Here is a 16,893-nt window from a genome sequence, read left to right as displayed (position 1 = left end):
GACGCTTACACATCATTTCGATTTTGAAATATTTTGCTCCCTTTGTTTTGAATTTGAAAGTACAATTATTTAGGCGGGGCATACAAAATGAATTCACATTCCCAACAGAAGATTTTCTACTTAAGAAAAATACTGTAACAGTTCTATTCGTAATTCACGCTTCTTTGCACCTAGCAATTAATTTAAAGTAATATATACATTTTTACTTTGTATTTTCTGTACAGATACATGTAGTGGTACTTCACAGCTCGTACCATAGAGCTGAACATATGCATGGAGCACAGGGGTGTAAGCATGCATGCTGCCATCCATGTGTCCATTGTTTCCAATTTTATAGTTGGGTGTATTGCTACTTTTTTGCTGGGAGTATTTGTCAATTCTTGGGGAGTAAATGTGCCCATAGCAGCGCTTACCTGCAAGACTAGTATGAAGCAATGCACGCTTTTGCAGCAAGTGGCCACTAAAACATAAGAAAATCCAGCAAAATTAAGGAAAGGCAAAGGAAAATAAATAGGTCTTCAGCAAGCGTCTGTGGTGGCACGATATTTCAGACAGAGGGATAAAACCAAAAAGGCTTCCTAAACTGGCAACCTTCTGAAACAGGCAATCTTCATCTGGGTGGGCTAGATCCAAAGGTGCAGAGAGGAGAAGGGTGGCAGGAGGAATTGCAGGAAAGGAGACCTGTGCCACACAAAGCACAATGAGTGAGACAAAGAGCATCATTATAAGTTTGCCGGTCTGGTAGTAACGGCACTGGTAAGCTACAGGCGCCGTTACCACCGGACCGGCAAACTACAAGTTGTGCTGAGGGTGCCTTTCTGCATAACTCGTCAGATGCGCTGGCACCATCCATGAATGGTGCCGGTGCATCCGACCTCCCCATCCCATTGAGCCCTATAGGACCGGGTCAGCCGTGGTCGGTAAACCCCTGTACGTCCCCATTGCTGGATGCCGGTAATTTCACAAAACCGGCACGGCAACCGCCAAACTCGGCATGCAGCCCAAAGCACCTTAAACCCCATCTGAAAGATCAGCGTGCCCCAGTGCAGATAGTAACGAACCATAGTAATATGATCTATTTTTAGAAAGCCTGGAAGACGGCCAGACAGCCAAGAAAAAAAAGTAATTGCTGTAGTCAATTCTGGAACAAATCAGGGTTATAGCAACTGATAGAGTATGGAGCATAATAAAAGAGGGGTTATTCTGCAACAACTTTGGGTGTAAATAACCTGCTATAAAAAATGGCATTTGAAAGACAAGTGAGAGGTTGGAGTGAGTTTTGACTCCCACGTAGATGACATTAGCACAAGCTCAGAGGGATGCCAGGGAAGCATGCCAAGTGCACGTGCAATCCCAAAAATCAATATACAGTTTAGTCAGAATTCAGCTTTAGCCAGTGAGAACCCAATCACTCGTTCAAGGATAGCAGCAAACAGCTGAGAAAATTCAGTGAAGCATTTGCTGTACTGCCAATGAGGCATAAGAGGTCTTAGTGCTGTGGGACTAGAATCTGACCACATGCAAAGCAGGATATATTGAAAGGAGGGGATAAATCAGAAACCCTGGGGCATGCCACATCCTGTAAGTAGGGACTTTGACCTCAAATGTGGCATATTAGCTGCATTTGTTCTAATAGCTTGGAAGGAATGTTATACAAAAAAGGAGTAGTTTGCATTCCCAATGCTGGGATCCCTTAGACTAAGTAGGATCTAATGATCAATAGTGTCATAGGCAACCGAGAGGTCCAAAAGGAGATTAAAGGTTTCCCACACTCACTGCAATGATGCATTTTCTCGCCTCTATGTCCTCTGACAAACTACAGAAAGGATGACTAATTTAGTGCTAGGCAGACTCGTGGTACTGACTGATTAGGAGGGTCCGCCATAATATCCAATGAGGGTTTACAGTTATTGATTTTACCACTGTCTTTTTAGGCTTTTTCAAAAATACTGGTCTCCATAAATTTGCATAAGATTCTTAGGCAAATTGTTCCTGAGGATGGATGCCTCATCACAGAAGGTGCTGTCCTCCTTTACAATATATTCCAAACAGCAGTGATTCAACTAATGTAAATAGGCCACTATGGGCCTCATTACGACCCAGGCGGTAATCTGCCGACATTACCGCCATGGCGTAATGAGCGTTTACGCCGTGGGCCGTTGGCGTAAAGAGCGCCACATTACGACCCATCGCGCACGAGCATTACGCCATGGCGGTAATATAAACAACGCCATGGCAGAAAGGGCCCCTACCGGCATCGTAGGGCGAGCAAGGTGCACTTCCGCCACCATAAGTAGCGGCCACCGTAATTAGCGGTGGCCGCAATTAGCGGTCACCGTAAAAAGCAGAACCGGAAATAGCGTCATCGTGGCGGAACGGGAAACAGCATGTCGGCCATCTTTAAAAACACAATCCATTGCCATCCTTCCGAACAACACCAGATCCAACCCTGACACCTGTCCCAACCCATCACCCACCCATTCAACCACCCAAAAATGCCTAAAGTTGTTAAGAAGGCATGTGACTGCCAGCGCCAGGAAAGATTTACCCGGGAGGAACTCTGCATGCTTGCGGAGACCCTGCAAGACAATGCAGCTGTCGTTTTCTCGCCGGAAATGACCAGTCCGGCGATAGCAAAAAAGAAGGCCATATGGGCCCTGGTGGCCGAGCGCGTCAGCGCGGTGGGGACCGTACCCCGCACCCCACAGCAGTGCAGGAAGCGTTGGGATGACCTTCGCATACGGGCCAGAGCCGTCATCTCTGTGAGCCGCAACCTTGCCCTGGGTACCGGTGGAGGTTCGGAATCCCCACTGAAACTCCAACCGTGGGAGGAAATATGTGCAACCACGATTGGCATTGAAGGCGTCGGAGGGATGGAAAGGGGAGTTCCGACATCAGGCGATGAAGGTAGGTGCCTCAAACAAGACATGCCATAGTCACTGCAGTCCATTCATGTGTAGCACAATGTTGCCCTAGAGTGTAAATGCAACACATTAGCTGGACACTGCCCACAGCCACATGCGAGCTCCACCCTGTATACACTGCTGGCACCCACATACCTCCATCCACATTCCACACAAAAAGGAGACAACCTGCATGGCCCTGCCTGAAATCTGCCTCATCTACTGACCAGAATCATGTCAATCATTGTCATTCCAAAGTCCGCAGACCCATCAATAACGCCCTCCCTCCTTTGCTCCACCACAGGCACAAAATCACAACCGCAGGACCAGGACACCCCTGCGACGAATAGAGCCAAGAAGGCCAAGAATACCATCCCCACACCCTCAACCTCAGCTGCAGTGAGGCAGACCCCACAACAAGCAGAATCCACTGCAAGCAAACCGGACGGCCCACCGGCAAGCACCCCAGTAGGCAGCAGGCCAGCAGCAGCACCACCACCTGTACCAACATTGCCTGCCACAGAAGGCACCGGGTCTGCGGCCAGCAGCAACATGGGTGAAACAGCTGCAATTGCTGCATGTTCAGACATTGAGGAGCACGAAGTCAGAAGCCCCACTGACCTTCTATTTTCCCCCTGTTTGTCAAATGCCAGCCCCCATGAGGATCACACACAGGGGCACACAGAGGAAGAGGAGTGGCCTTCTACCCCATGCTCAGTTCTCAGTCCACAGGAGGGGAGCAGCCCCTCCATCACACCACCAGCACTGGGCATGGCCCAGCAGGGGCAGCAGTCCCTCGAGGACATCATACATACAACATCATACAACGGCAGCAACATCTGTCCACGATGCTGACTGAGCATGCTGCGGAATGTGTGGGGGCTAGGGCAACCATTGAACAGGCCACGGAGACCCTAAGGGCTGAAATTGCGCAGAGCACTGCCACCCTGAGGGATGCTATGCAGGCCATGTCAAGGGACATTTGTGGCAAACTTGCCGGGTTGCGTCATGTGTTCACTGAGCTCTCCCACACCCTACAGGACGTGCATGCACGGGAGCAGGCAGGGACATCCTCCGCTGCTAGTTCTGCACAAAGCAGCCCTGTCCGACGTTCCGGACGGAACCTGCGCTCCACAGCCAGGGGTGCCCCGTGGGCCGGGAGAGGGGGCTCGTAACAGCCTGTGGACACTGTCACAGGCATCTGTAGACACTTACATGGGGTGTGTTGGGGTGTGCAGGGGGGAGGGGGGAGGTGGGAGGGGGCATGTAGGGGGTGGGGGGAGGTGGGTGGGGGTGTGTTGGGGTGTGCAGGGGGGAGGTGGGAGGGGGTGTGTTGGGGTGTGCAGGGGGGAGGGGGTGTGTCACGACAATTTATGATTGAAATACACTTTTTCCTTTTCCGAAATGAAATGTGTGGGCATTTTTATTGCATATGTGTGCTTTATTGGTGTACAGTCCACAGTGTGCATGTCCCAGAGACACACAGTGCCCCAAGTGCAGTCTCCATGTGATACACACCAGCCGTGTGTGTTAGAAGCAGTGGTCGATGATATTTTGATGCATTTCACGCCCCTCCTGTGCATCGCCTCCTCCATGAGGTGCCGCCCCATCTGCACCCTCCTCATCCTCATCATCAGGTGGTTGCAGTTCTGCGTCAGGGGGCAGGGGCACATTCCGTCTGACGCACATATTGTGTAGCATGACACATGCCATGACGATCTTTGCCACCTTCTCATGGCGGTACAGGAGTGCCCCACCAGACCTGCTGAGGCATCGGAACCATGCCTTCAATAGGCCGAATGTCTGCTCTATGACCACACGGGTACGTGTATGTGCACGGTTGAAGTCCTCCTCGTGCTGGTTCTGCGGGTTCCGGACTGGTGTAAGGAGCCACCTCTTCAGGGATAGCCTGCATCACCTGTATGTAGGCGAGAATGTATGTGTCAGTCATGACGTCTGATCAAGAACATGATGTGCCACCATGGCTTGCATCCAACTGTTACTTTGGCTCACTTCTACATGCACTAATTGATTCACACAATGCAACCAGTATATGCTCATGGCTCTCATGGCCTGTTTTGCATGCCATCACCCAATGTATGCAGAGGGGTGGCGTGCATTGTGAGTGCCCATCCACTGTGTCCGTTCATGCCGTTTGGTTAGTTGGCCTGGCACATGTCCTGTGATGGCAATGCGCACATCATTGCAACATTGCTGTGGGCCTCATCATGACCCCAGTGAGCAATGCTGATGTAGACAGGGACATTTTGGGGGCCCTGCTGTCTGTGTAATGGTGTGTTGATGTTTCTGTCCGTCATGTGCCTCCTTCGTGGGCAGTTATGGGGGACAGGCCTATCGGTTGATGGTGTTTGGTGACGTGCATGTAGGTGCATTTCATTGTTGACAATGTGGTCTGAATTGGTAGAATGCACTTGCAGATGGTTGTGTCATGGTTGGGACACAACCTCATTCACATGGTAGGGCTGCATACATTGGGTATTGGCTTTACTGGTGTTGGGTGGAGTTTGGGTTGCTTTAGGGTATCATCTGTCTCCGTTCTCTCTGCTACTCACAGCCAATTGGAGTATGCATCATTCCACCCCCCTTTCAGCCAGGTGGAGTATGCATCATCCCCCCCTTTCAGCCAGGTGGAGTATGCATCATTCCCCCCCCCCCCTTTCAGCCAGGTGGAGTACGCATCATTCCCCCCCCTTTCAGCCAGGTGGAGTACGCATCATTCCCCCCCCTTTCAGCCAGGTGGAGTATGCATCATTTCCCCCCCCTTTCAGCCAGGTGGAGTATGCATCATTCCCCCCCCCCTTTCAGCCAGGTGGAGTATGCATTGGTACGTCATTCACCTACCCACTTCACATTCCCATGGTCATGACATTGGACTCACCGAGTAGCCAGGATCTTGGGCCTGCATGTCGCTCCATGTAGCGTGGTATTGTGGAGTTCCTCAGGACCATAGACTCATGGGTTGATCCGGAGAATCGGGCACAACAATGTGTGATGATCTTGTTGGAGTCACAGACCATTTGCACGTTGATTGAGTGGAACTGTTTCCGGTTGCGGTACGGTACCTCCATGGCACGTGGAACCACCAATTCCACATGGGTGCAGTCGATGGCACCAATGCAACCAGGTATGCCGGCTAGTGCATGGAAACCCACTTTGGTGTTTGCAATCTCCTGGGCAGTCCGTGGTAATGAGATGTGGTCGTCTGTGTGCTTGAGGAGGGCATCGAGCACTTGGATGAGTGTTCGTGAGAATAACGGTTGTGAAATGCCATGCAAGTGCCCCACTGTGTGCTGGTAGGTGCCTGTGGCCAGGAAGTGGAGTACAGACACTACCTTCAGTTGGGGTGGGATGGCGGTTGGAGTTTCTATCATGCTGACGATGTCGTTGTGTGTCATGTCTACGATGGCGGTGATGGTGTCCCGGTCCAAACGGTACAGGGTGTGGATCTGCTCAGCAGTGAGGTTGAATGGATTGGCTCTGATGCGTGGGATTGGGGGCAGCCTGCGTGGTGGCACTGGCTGTGCTGGTGGGGCTTGCTGGGCCTGCCTTGCCCTCCTTCTCCTCCTGCGTCTCCTCTGTGCTGCCTGTTGTTGTTGTTGCTGTTGTAGCACTTGCATTGCTATCAGGTCCTCCATTCACAACATTGCCCTCTCCACACAAGAAACCATCCTTCAGGAACTTGCCGCCAACCAAACTAAACCTCTTAACCAATTCAGTTTCAGGGCCATTTCTCTTGAGGAAACTAAGAATATCATTACGTCTCCTAAACCCTCTTGATGCCTTGGTGACACTTGTCCAGCCCCAATTATTAAAGAGGCTGCACATGAACTAGCCCCGTTCATCACATCATTTATCAACGCTTCACTCAAATCATGCTCTGTACCTACCAACCTTAAAGATGCCTGGATATTACCTCTCCTGAAAAAAGCAAACCTGGACCCTAATGTCCAACGAACTATAGGCCCATAACAACTGTCCCGTTCCTCCTCAAAATCTTAGATAAAGCTGCATATCTACAGATCCAATCTTACCTGGAGATCAACAATCTACTAGGGACAAGACAATCAGGATTTAGACCGAGACATGGAACGGAAACGGCTCGCCTTGATCTTAAAAACCAACTAGACGAGCGTAAAGATAGAGGAGACATTTCTATTCTCCTAAAACTCTGAACATTACACACAACTGCCTGAACAATAAAGCACCTGCATACCTCACAGAGAAATTCACAAAGTACACTTCTGAATGACCCATCAGAAAGGCCCATTCAAATAGTATCAAAATCCCCCAACTTTAAACTGAAAAGAACTGGAGGGTCCAGCTTCCCAGTAGTAGCAGCTCATCTCTGGAACTCCATCCCAGACTCACTTAGAGCTACTCCTTCCTTCCACGTGTTCAAAGCTAACGTCAAACTCTGGCTTCACACCAACGACTGCTAAAAGCCTCAACTGTACTGAATATCCTGTATATTTAATGTAAAATGTGAAATTGTAACATATCTTATTTGTAAGTCAGATGACACAGTAACATAAGAAATGCTTGATATGTGATCCTGTAACATAAGAAATGTAAATATCTATGTACCTGTAACCTAAGATTCTATTTCTTGCAAGCGCCTAGTTGCTTAACGGCCCGTTGCGCTCTATAAATAAATAAACAATACAATACAATGGTACGGAGTCCACCCTCTCCCTCGACTTGAGCCCTGGCAACCTGGGCACAAAGAATGAAAGCAAAAGAAACGCGCGTTCTCATTGAAAGTCGGCAAAAAAGAATGAAAGGTGAAGCAAAATAAACATGCGTTACTCTGTTTCATCAGCATTCTTTTTGCCAATGTGCTGGAAGCGTTACAGTCATTGCTGCAGAGACAAAGCCACACTCTGGTAGGGATCCGCGGTGGCAAAGTCCTGCAAGCATAAAAAAGCAATCAGTGAAAGCTGCCCCCCACCCCAAAAATGAGCTCATAGGAGGCACATTTGCAGCCTTTCCTGGTCCGCACAAAACTCCACCCGATTGGCTACCGGCAGCAGTCTTTGGCAGCCAATCGGGTGGAGGAAATGACGGAACCCAGAATGAACACAAACATTCATGAGATTCCAGGATCTTTCCCGGAGAAATTGTTAAAATTCCTGAGTCTCTGGGAAAAATCCAAAGGTTAGGCAGGTATGAATGCAATGCGGTGCCATGACCTATGAATAGGTATTGCAAATTTGAAGAAAATATTTTCTTATTTGGTAAATATGGTTTAGATAAATACGGATAGTGCCTGATTTGATTGAATTGGGTACATAACGTCTTAGTATTCACCTGGCGGGTGAAATCAGATTTAGAGAAAGTCGCTTGCCGATTGAAATCTAAGGACGGCAATGTTGAGGGTCGCACAAGGGCTCAGATCCTTGTGTGCGACCAACCAGAATAATCATACACCGACACCAGTGTCTCTCTTTTGGGACTGACGTCCAACGTGATGTGGTCCCATTTTATTCAGAACCTGACTTGGTGGCTCGCTATGTCACAACATCCCCTCCAGCCATCACAGCAAACATTTGACACAACCCACAGCAGTCAAGGGTCCATTGGGAGCAACCTTACCCCAATTTAAAGTCCTGTAGACTCTCGGGCGGCCTGCTCTCGGACTGCTGGGGGTACCAGGATGGCCGCCCCTCTGAATCACAGCTGGGCGGGAGTTGACAAGCTCATCGCCCCACCGCTCCTCTTTCGGCGTTCCTGGTGCCACTGTCAGGCCTTCATCAGCCGGCTCAATGCTTTGGCCTGGAGTATCATGAAGGTGGCGAAAACAGCTCCACCGCGCGCACCGGCCGAGAGCCTTGTCAACCATGTGCTCAAGTTCGGGGAGCCAAACCTTCTCTCAGAGGCGAACCTTCATCTTGCTTGCTCCCTGGTGTCCGATGTGGGCCAGCTTCAGTATCCAGTTCTGAAGGAACAGTGGTATCACGATCTGGAAACCCCACAGCAGGACCCCCTCGTGCCTGACGGGCAGCTCACTCCTCACGCTCCACATGCCATGGAGGAACACCTGGGTCTCCATTGTGCGGGGCTTGGTGCACAGAAGGAAGTTCTTCAACTGTCCTGCACAGAGTTGTTCGATGAGGTCCTGTAATCCGGTGTCGTCTAGGGTTGCAGCCGCGATGTCCACCAGTGGCATCAATCAGGGCACTGCTGCCCTGGTGATCATGACTACAAACGCCACTGTGTCTCTGTCGTCCGGAAATGGGTCTTCCCCAGTTCTGGCAGGGTGACACGACCGGTGGGGTTGTCTGCACCTTCGCAAAAGGTCAGAGACACTCCATATTCTTGAAGCTGTAACAGGTATACCATCTTTATAACCAACATTTTTTGTAGAGTGTACATATAACGGAAATTTTATAACGAAAATGTATGTGGAGTGGGGTAAAGGGTTCAATCTTTTGGGGAAACGGTTGAGGTGGGTTTTCAAGGGTGGGAAACGGGGTTGAAGGCAGCCCCTAACCCCCCCCCAAAAAAAGAAAAAAAAATGGTGTTAAGAAAAAGAATTGTGTTATGTTTTGTCGTTATAAAATGAGTCATTATAAAGACATGTAAATGATGCAACAGCCATCTTTCCAGCCGGATGGGTGGTCGGTGGGCGGTCTCTATCATAATGGGGACGAGAGGCTTGTCATCGATGAACACGGTCACCAGCTGTCTGTAGACGTGAAAGTGCTTACAGCCCCATGAGACAGCCCAGGCTTCCCATTCAATTTGGGGGTACCATCTCTCCATGGGGGTGAGAGCCTTGTTGGCATGCGTCACTGACCTTTGACTACCTTGTTGGTCGACTAGCAGGAGGACAGCGCACAGACCGCACAAGCTATTATCCATCACAAGCTCTGTGGGTCGAGTGGGGTCAAAGTATGCCCTTGGTAGTTGGTATCCACAGCCAAAGCCTCCTTTGTGGCCAGGAAGGCCTTGCACTCACGCAGCCCCAACCACAAATCTTGATCTTTCTTTGTCAATAGTCACAGCGGCTCAGTGATGGTAGCCAGATTGGGAATCATGTGTCTGCAAAAAATGACTGTGCCAACGAAGCTCCTAACCTCAGAGGCGGACCACAGGGCCGTTGCCTTCTTTATGTCTTCACCTTCCGAGAGTCAGGCGACAGCCCGCCATCATAGAACACAAATCCCAAAAAATCTACACTGGATTGCATGAACTGGCACTTTCTCCTGTTGAGAGTGATGCCGTGCCGGGCAAGGCTTTTAAGCACAGCCGTGAGGCGTAGTGGGTGATCCTGATGAGACTTTGAGAAAATGAGGACATCGTCACTCATGTTCAAGACCCCTGGCAGCCCTGCTAGCATGCCCCTGATAGTGTGCTGGAAGACTTTGGCAGCTGATGACATGCCGAAACTGTGCCGCCGCTAGCAAAAAAGCCCTACATGTCTAGAGAAGGTGGTGATGAGCCTTGAATCTTCGTGAAGCGGGACCTTGTTGTACCCAGCCTGGAGGTCAAGTGTCGGGAACACCTTTGCTCTTTGCAGGACGCCCAAGATGTCGCCCAGTGTAGGAGTGGGATGGCGCTCTCTGCAAATGGCATTGTTGGAGAGTCTAATGTCCACAAAGATCCTGATCTCAGGACACTTGGGCTCATTGGCAACGACAATAGGTGAGATCCATGGGGTGGGGCCAGTAGCTTTTTTGATGATGCTGGCCTGCTCCAGCTTGGCAAGCTCATCCTCGGCACTCTGCCTCAGATGAAATGGAATGCAACGGTGACACAGTGCAATGAGTTGTAAAGAAGGGTCTATATGCAGCCGCACTTCCTGCCCCTGGAGGCATCCTACTCCCTCGAAGAGGTTATCAAACTGCAGCAGCAGGCTGTCAATATTCGATTGGTACATTTGGAAGACAAATTGAACTAGCCCCAGAGTTTTGGCAGTGGAGCAGTTTAGCAGAGTTTCTTTGGCCACCGGCATCATGTAGAAGGTGGCCTCCACTTCGGCAACGTCATGCTGTACTTTGGCTCGAAATGCACCGTTGAGGGTTAGCAGCGTCGCCCCACATACGTGATGATCCTGACCTGGGGTGTCAGCAACTTGAGCACAGGGCGTAGGCGCCGGAACTGGGTTGCCGGCATGACATTGATCGATGCCCCAATGTCGATCAGAATGAACATATCTGTGCTAGCAATGGACACCTTAAACCCTTGACAGGACGGACCTGCAATCCTCAACCGCTCCAATCTTTTGCATCTGCGAGTGGGGCTGCGTTGGTGGGGGCCTTGTGGATTGCCTGATTGACCTTGGGGCCCTGCATATCCTGGCAAAACGGTTTTTCTTGCCAAACCGCCTGCAAGTGTATCCTATCGCCGGGAACGCCTGGGCATAGGGTGTTGCCCCACTGCATGCATTGCATTGCTTCAGCGCTTACTGGTCTTGATTCTGGTTGCTCTTCCTCCCGAACCTGTTAATCGGGCTTGACTGACTTCCTTCTGGTGGACACCGCTTGTACCATCACAGGGCGAGTGCCCTTCGATGCCTCTTCCATCGTAGCCGCTCTTGAGGACGACAGCTCCTGGGTGCGCCCAAGCTCCAAAATCCTGGCATGGGTATATATCAGGCTCCTTCAGGATCTGGTGTCGCAGTGCAGCGGATGCACAGTGCTGGATGATCTGCGCCCTGATTTCGTCAATCTTATCGGCCAGTCGGCATGGCATTGTGAGGCATCTCAGGCAGGCGTGACAGGTCCAGGGACTCCATCAGGTCTTGGTGCGCCTGGTGTAGACAAAACCGTTTGTAGTCTATAGAACAACGGTCAAAATTATGCATTCTTGGCCTCACCGTAGGAATAGTGCCTCACCTGGAGTGTCTTGAAGATTTGATGGACTTTGCTCCCTGCATAGAACAGCAGCATGGACTTCATGGTCCTGTCTCGGAAGGATAGCTCAGGGGCAACATGCTCAACTTGGAAGCAAGACGACATGGAACAACACAGGTTCGATCCCCGGGTCTGCGCTTAGAAACCTCTGGGTATTAAGCGCGTTATAAATAACCTATCATATCATATCCCGGTTGACCATGGCAACGGACCATGCTGCCTGTATCATGCATGGGTGGAGAAAAGCCACTGGTCCCCCACACATGTGCATAGAAGCCAACATGTCGGCCCTTTTGTGAGGGGAACTACAAGGCTGCGCCCGCCAGGGACCGCGATCGAGAAGCGTCCATCGGGCCCGCCATGGAAGAAGAACGCGGTGGGCCACCATGGAAGATGAACATGTCGGGCCATCCGGGTAAGCGGCTTGACATGCCGTCTGCCCCAAGAACCAAAAGAAGAACCAGATTTGCAAGGACAAGGCAGGTAAAATTAGTGAACCAAACGGGTGGCGTGGACACCAGAGGCCAGTTCCCAAGAGTTATCACAGGGTGTTTATCCTTTCCATGACACTAGATAGAAGAGACAACCACAAAGAAATTTGTCATCACAAATGTCACCAACTTCATATTTAGGCGCTCCATTCTCCTGAAGAGGACCAGCCACGGACTGCGGTACTGGAAAGCATTGGAACGGTAAGGCTTCAGCAGGTATATGTGAAAGACAGGGTAAATCTGCCAGGAGTTAGGCAACTGTGAGAAACCTGAAGGAGTCTCATCCGCTAGTCACTGGGATCTGTCATCCAGGTGGCCGGGACACGGCCATTGCTTTTGGATCCAGTTCCTGGGGGTGGACCAGTGCGGGAGGATCACCTGGATGAGGGGCCTTCTGGGAATGGAAGTTGGACACCGGAAGGTGGGATGCTGTATCCCCTTCACTGTAACACCTTTTCCCCCATCTTACCAGATAGGATACCTAGGAACTCCACCCCACTCCCTTTCCCGATACAAACACTTTCTCACAGATAGCCCACCATGAGTGAAAATCGACTAACACCAGAGCCGTGTGCCTGACATGTCCCAATATAATAGTCAGGCAACCTCAGGCAATTATTGATCATTAATACACACCTGACCTCCATCACACTTCGCCCACAGAGATAAAAAGCAGAGCACAAAAGCACACTCTGAGCAAGGCAAAGCACACAAGGAAACAGCGACTCCAAGAGGGCAGTTTAATGTGAGGAGAAAGACGGTGGGACCAGAGAGGATTGCCCTTGACCTTTTACAGCAGTTACTTTCGCAAACTGTGGAAAGTAGGAAACCTAAGACCGGGAACTAAAGCTAAACAAATATTGTGTGTCAGAGGTACCAGGAGCTCTACCGCGTCGATAACCAAGGTGAGGATTGTTCAGAACCCTTGTCCATGTGTGATGGACCTTCTCCTATTTGATCACAATGGTAAACATCCTTAAAATGATTACACCAACTGGTTCCACTTACTGTTGGCTCATTATCTTGGCTTTGTTCGACTGAGCCCTGTGTCACTATTTTCCAACAGACTGCTTGTTCTGCAAGAGCGACCTCCAGAATGATTCTATTGCTTCTTCTTTCTTACGGCTAATTACATGTTTATATTAATTTCTTTAGTGGCCTATCAATTTTCTATCATTACTCTTGAGTACCTTCTTAAGGCAACTTCTTGGTTGCTTTCAATCTGCTTCGTACTATGCCAGAGATGCTTCTTAGGTTTGAAAGAAGAAAGAATAACTCCTTGAGACCTGATCCAGTTCGGTTTGAAATTCTCAAAATGTATCGCTCCATTAGAGAAGGTTCCCTTTCAGATTACACGTGTTTCGGCTTATCACCTTTATCAAATCAGGGCATATTCTCTATAATAACCACATTGTAGTCAACACATAAGTCCACATTTTAGAATTACAGATGTTATATTGTTATCATTTAAAAGTTAATCCAATTAGTTTACACATAGTTCAATATCTACCAAAATATGACAGAAATTAAGGATTGGTGTAGGGAAGGATTGTTACGGATTGAGAAATGGAGGGGGAGATAAAAGAACAAACAGAACCATTACAAGTTTACATATTTGCTTTTAAAATTTGCATCTGACATGGAGTATTTTTGATTAACCTTTCTTATGCTCCATATAGCCAGCTTGAAAGTTCTTACCATTATTATTTGTTTGTTTCAATACTCTTGGATTCTGCATTAATCATGGGTTAGATCCCTGAAACAATGAAGAAATGAGTTTCGTTTTGTCCTTGTAGTAAATTTCGAGAAACACACAGCTTAAGTTTCGTATCCAAACTGCATGATTATTTTTGCCCTTAGACACTAAAATGATAGAATGGTAGTTGTATTATTATATCGCTAGCACTTTAAAATGCTATTGTGCACTGATGCAACGTGCTTACTTTCCCCATGTACTCAAACAAGAATTTCATCAAATCCCTGCGAACAAGCGTTTCATCAAATTCCCACATTTTTTATCATACGTTATTATATGTCGATTATGGAGTAGTATGCTGGTGCTATTATGCACTGTGACCTTTGTTATTGTCCTAAGACACTAAAATGATTAAAAGATAATTTGTCTTATATTTCACTTGCACTGTGCGATGTTACTGTGCACTAATGCAAAATACTTACTTTCCCCCTGTAAGCTCGAACATTTGTTTCATCAGATCACAGGGTTTTCTACCATACATACGTAAATATCGATTGTGCCGTAATGCAATGGTGCTATTATTCACAGAATATTATTCCTTATAGCTCGATGGCTCGCAGCTCCTTACCGTAACTCCTGTATAATCACTCGTGTTGGCTCTTCTAACCATGCGTAATGAAGCCGCAATGGTTTATGCGTCTGGATCGGTTGTCATAGTGCTCATTCACTGGTGTTGTCGGTCGTCATAGTGACCACACAGGCAGCTCGCCGTCTTTAATTTCTATTACATGAATATCGCCGCCATCTTTACGCGTGTGTTCTCTATTACAAAAATAACGCAATGCTCATGTGGCCCAACTTATTATGCTGTGGTAAATGAAATGCGTATTGCATCGGTATATCGCTTGATGTTTGATAAGTTATTAAATCCTGATATGTGTGCATATTATGGGATCTAGATTAACCACTTCCATTGTAACTCCCTATTTGCATTACGACACTACTTTAATAACCAAAAAAATCTCACTTGTGTTAGCATATCATTATTAACCACCGAATCACATATTAATCTGTGTCTAAATCTGGATTTGAACCGCTTACGCTCTTGCTATTTGTTCTCTGTATATTCGTATCTACTTGTACACAGATGAGGAAGAGGAAAGGTCCGCCCAATCAGAGAGGAAGGAGATCTGACCAGGTGGCCGATAGATGGTAGCCACAGTAAGGGAATGGCTAGGGGAGAGAGAGAGAGCCTGCAGGCAATGCATTCAAAAGATGAGTAGGCCTGCATAGGAATGACTGAGGCAGGAGTCCACTCAGGGAAGATCAGGGCTTCATCCCCTCTGGAACGGTTGGATCTGGGCAAAAAGAGGATCTTGTAGCTATCAGAGAGGAGAGTGTCAAGGATCGTGACAGAGCTGGCCATGAACCATGTCTCGGTAAGACCAAGGACATAGCTCTCAACCATTTGTCTCGCAAAGGTGGGTGAAATCACCCGATTTTGTTTCTGGCGGGTGAGACGCCCATTGGAATGAATGGGCGTGCAGGAGGCTTGGCGGGTGAGTCAGCCCTTTGCAAGGCGGGTGACACCCGCCAAAAGCGGGTGAGTTGAGAGCTATGCCAAGGACCTTGAGGTCAAGTTCCTCCAAGAGCCAGCAGATGTCAGAGGAGTGTTTGACAGCTGAGCTTGAGTTTAGAGTGGCAATATGCATAAGGATGCCATCCTTGAAACACTTCTGGGGAGGGGTAGAAATTAGAGGTATGCCCTGCAGAGGTGTAGTAGAAGCCCAAATGGGGTCAGAAGAGGAAGGAGGAGAGGGCAAGATAGCCAGGGAGGAGAAAGCAGGGGGAAGTGAGGTAGCCGTGGAGGGGAGAGAGGGGACAGCAGGAGTAGAAAGGAAATTGATGAGGCACAGGAAGCGTCTATCAAAGAGAAGAAGGATGGCTTGAGGGCCTTGGACCAAGATGGTACCATTCAGGTAAACATTAATGATGGCCTTAGAGGAGTGGAAGGAGGGCCTCCCACTTGGTGCCACCATTAATGGAAGAAGAAGAGAAAGGAGAAAGCACAGAGACCATATGGAGAATCCATAGGTCTGGCAAGGGAACAACAAAGAGGATGTAGGTGAGGGTTTGCCAGGAGCACTGGTATAGGTGTCAGCGATATGGAGGCCTGGGTTGGAGACCAGAATGTCCTTTTTAAACTAATTCCTACCAAACCTTTTGAGGAGAGTAGGATAGTCGATAGAGAAGCAGTTAGAAAAGAAAGGAGAGACAGAGAGCCCCATAGAGTAGGTAGGGAGAGGATAGAAGAGGATGGGTGTGTGGGATGGTGAGGGGGGAGAACACTAGGGAAGGAAGCAGGGAGGGGTGCAAACAGATGAGACAGAAAGAGACGAGACAATAGAAGACAATTTGACAAGACGACAGGAGCTCAGATAATAGTAGTAATGCTCGCTAGATGAATGCTTTGCTAGTAAGCAAAACCACAGAACGACGTTACTACACCCTGCAAATAAATAACAGGGGGAAAAACACACCCAAGTCTGAGAGTGCTGTAAGTGGGGATAAAAGCCTAGATTTCACAATGCATTTGTTGTTAATACTTTCACAGTGCAATTTAAATAACGGAGGAAAAACACACCCATGTCTGAGAGTCTGTTATGTGGAGGGGTTATCAGGGTAGAGGGTAGGCTCTATTCCTAAATTACTAATGACGTCACGCATTATAGATTAGTAACAAAGATTTATTCTTAAGATCACATGAGATGGACCCCCAGCACAGCTCAACACAAAAAACAAACTTCAACTGCAACTCTCCAACTGCTGAGCTAGGAATCCTATACATAAATATACATTCTGAACAGAGCATTCTCAATGGAGTGTTAACATCCAACACTCCAACACTCGACTTCAACACTCCACCC

The 16,893-nt window shown here is 48.6% G+C and overlaps 1 protein-coding gene across 2 annotated transcripts in view; it reads right to left on the bottom strand.

The window, feature by feature from the left end:
* Nucleotides 1-16,893, bottom strand: part of LOC138516961 (zinc finger protein 630-like) — a 172,806-nt gene that overhangs the window by 73,546 nt on the left and 82,367 nt on the right. Inside the window, exon 2 of one of the 2 annotated variants that reach the window (XM_069632436.1) lies at nt 13,969-14,026. The exons of the other annotated variant lie outside the window; for it this stretch is intronic. The gene's annotated coding sequence lies outside the window, so the exon portion shown is untranslated. The remainder of the gene's footprint in view (nt 1-13,968; nt 14,027-16,893) is intronic. 2 annotated transcript variants of the gene reach the window in all.

This window comes from Ambystoma mexicanum, chromosome 6q, assembly GCF_040938575.1.
Source record: "Ambystoma mexicanum isolate Mex_15411 chromosome 6q, UKY_AmexF1_1, whole genome shotgun sequence".
Lineage (NCBI taxonomy): Eukaryota > Metazoa > Chordata > Amphibia > Caudata > Ambystomatidae > Ambystoma > Ambystoma mexicanum.
Note: the sequence above shows the minus strand (reverse complement) of the source record. Positions and strands in the feature narration are given on the sequence as shown.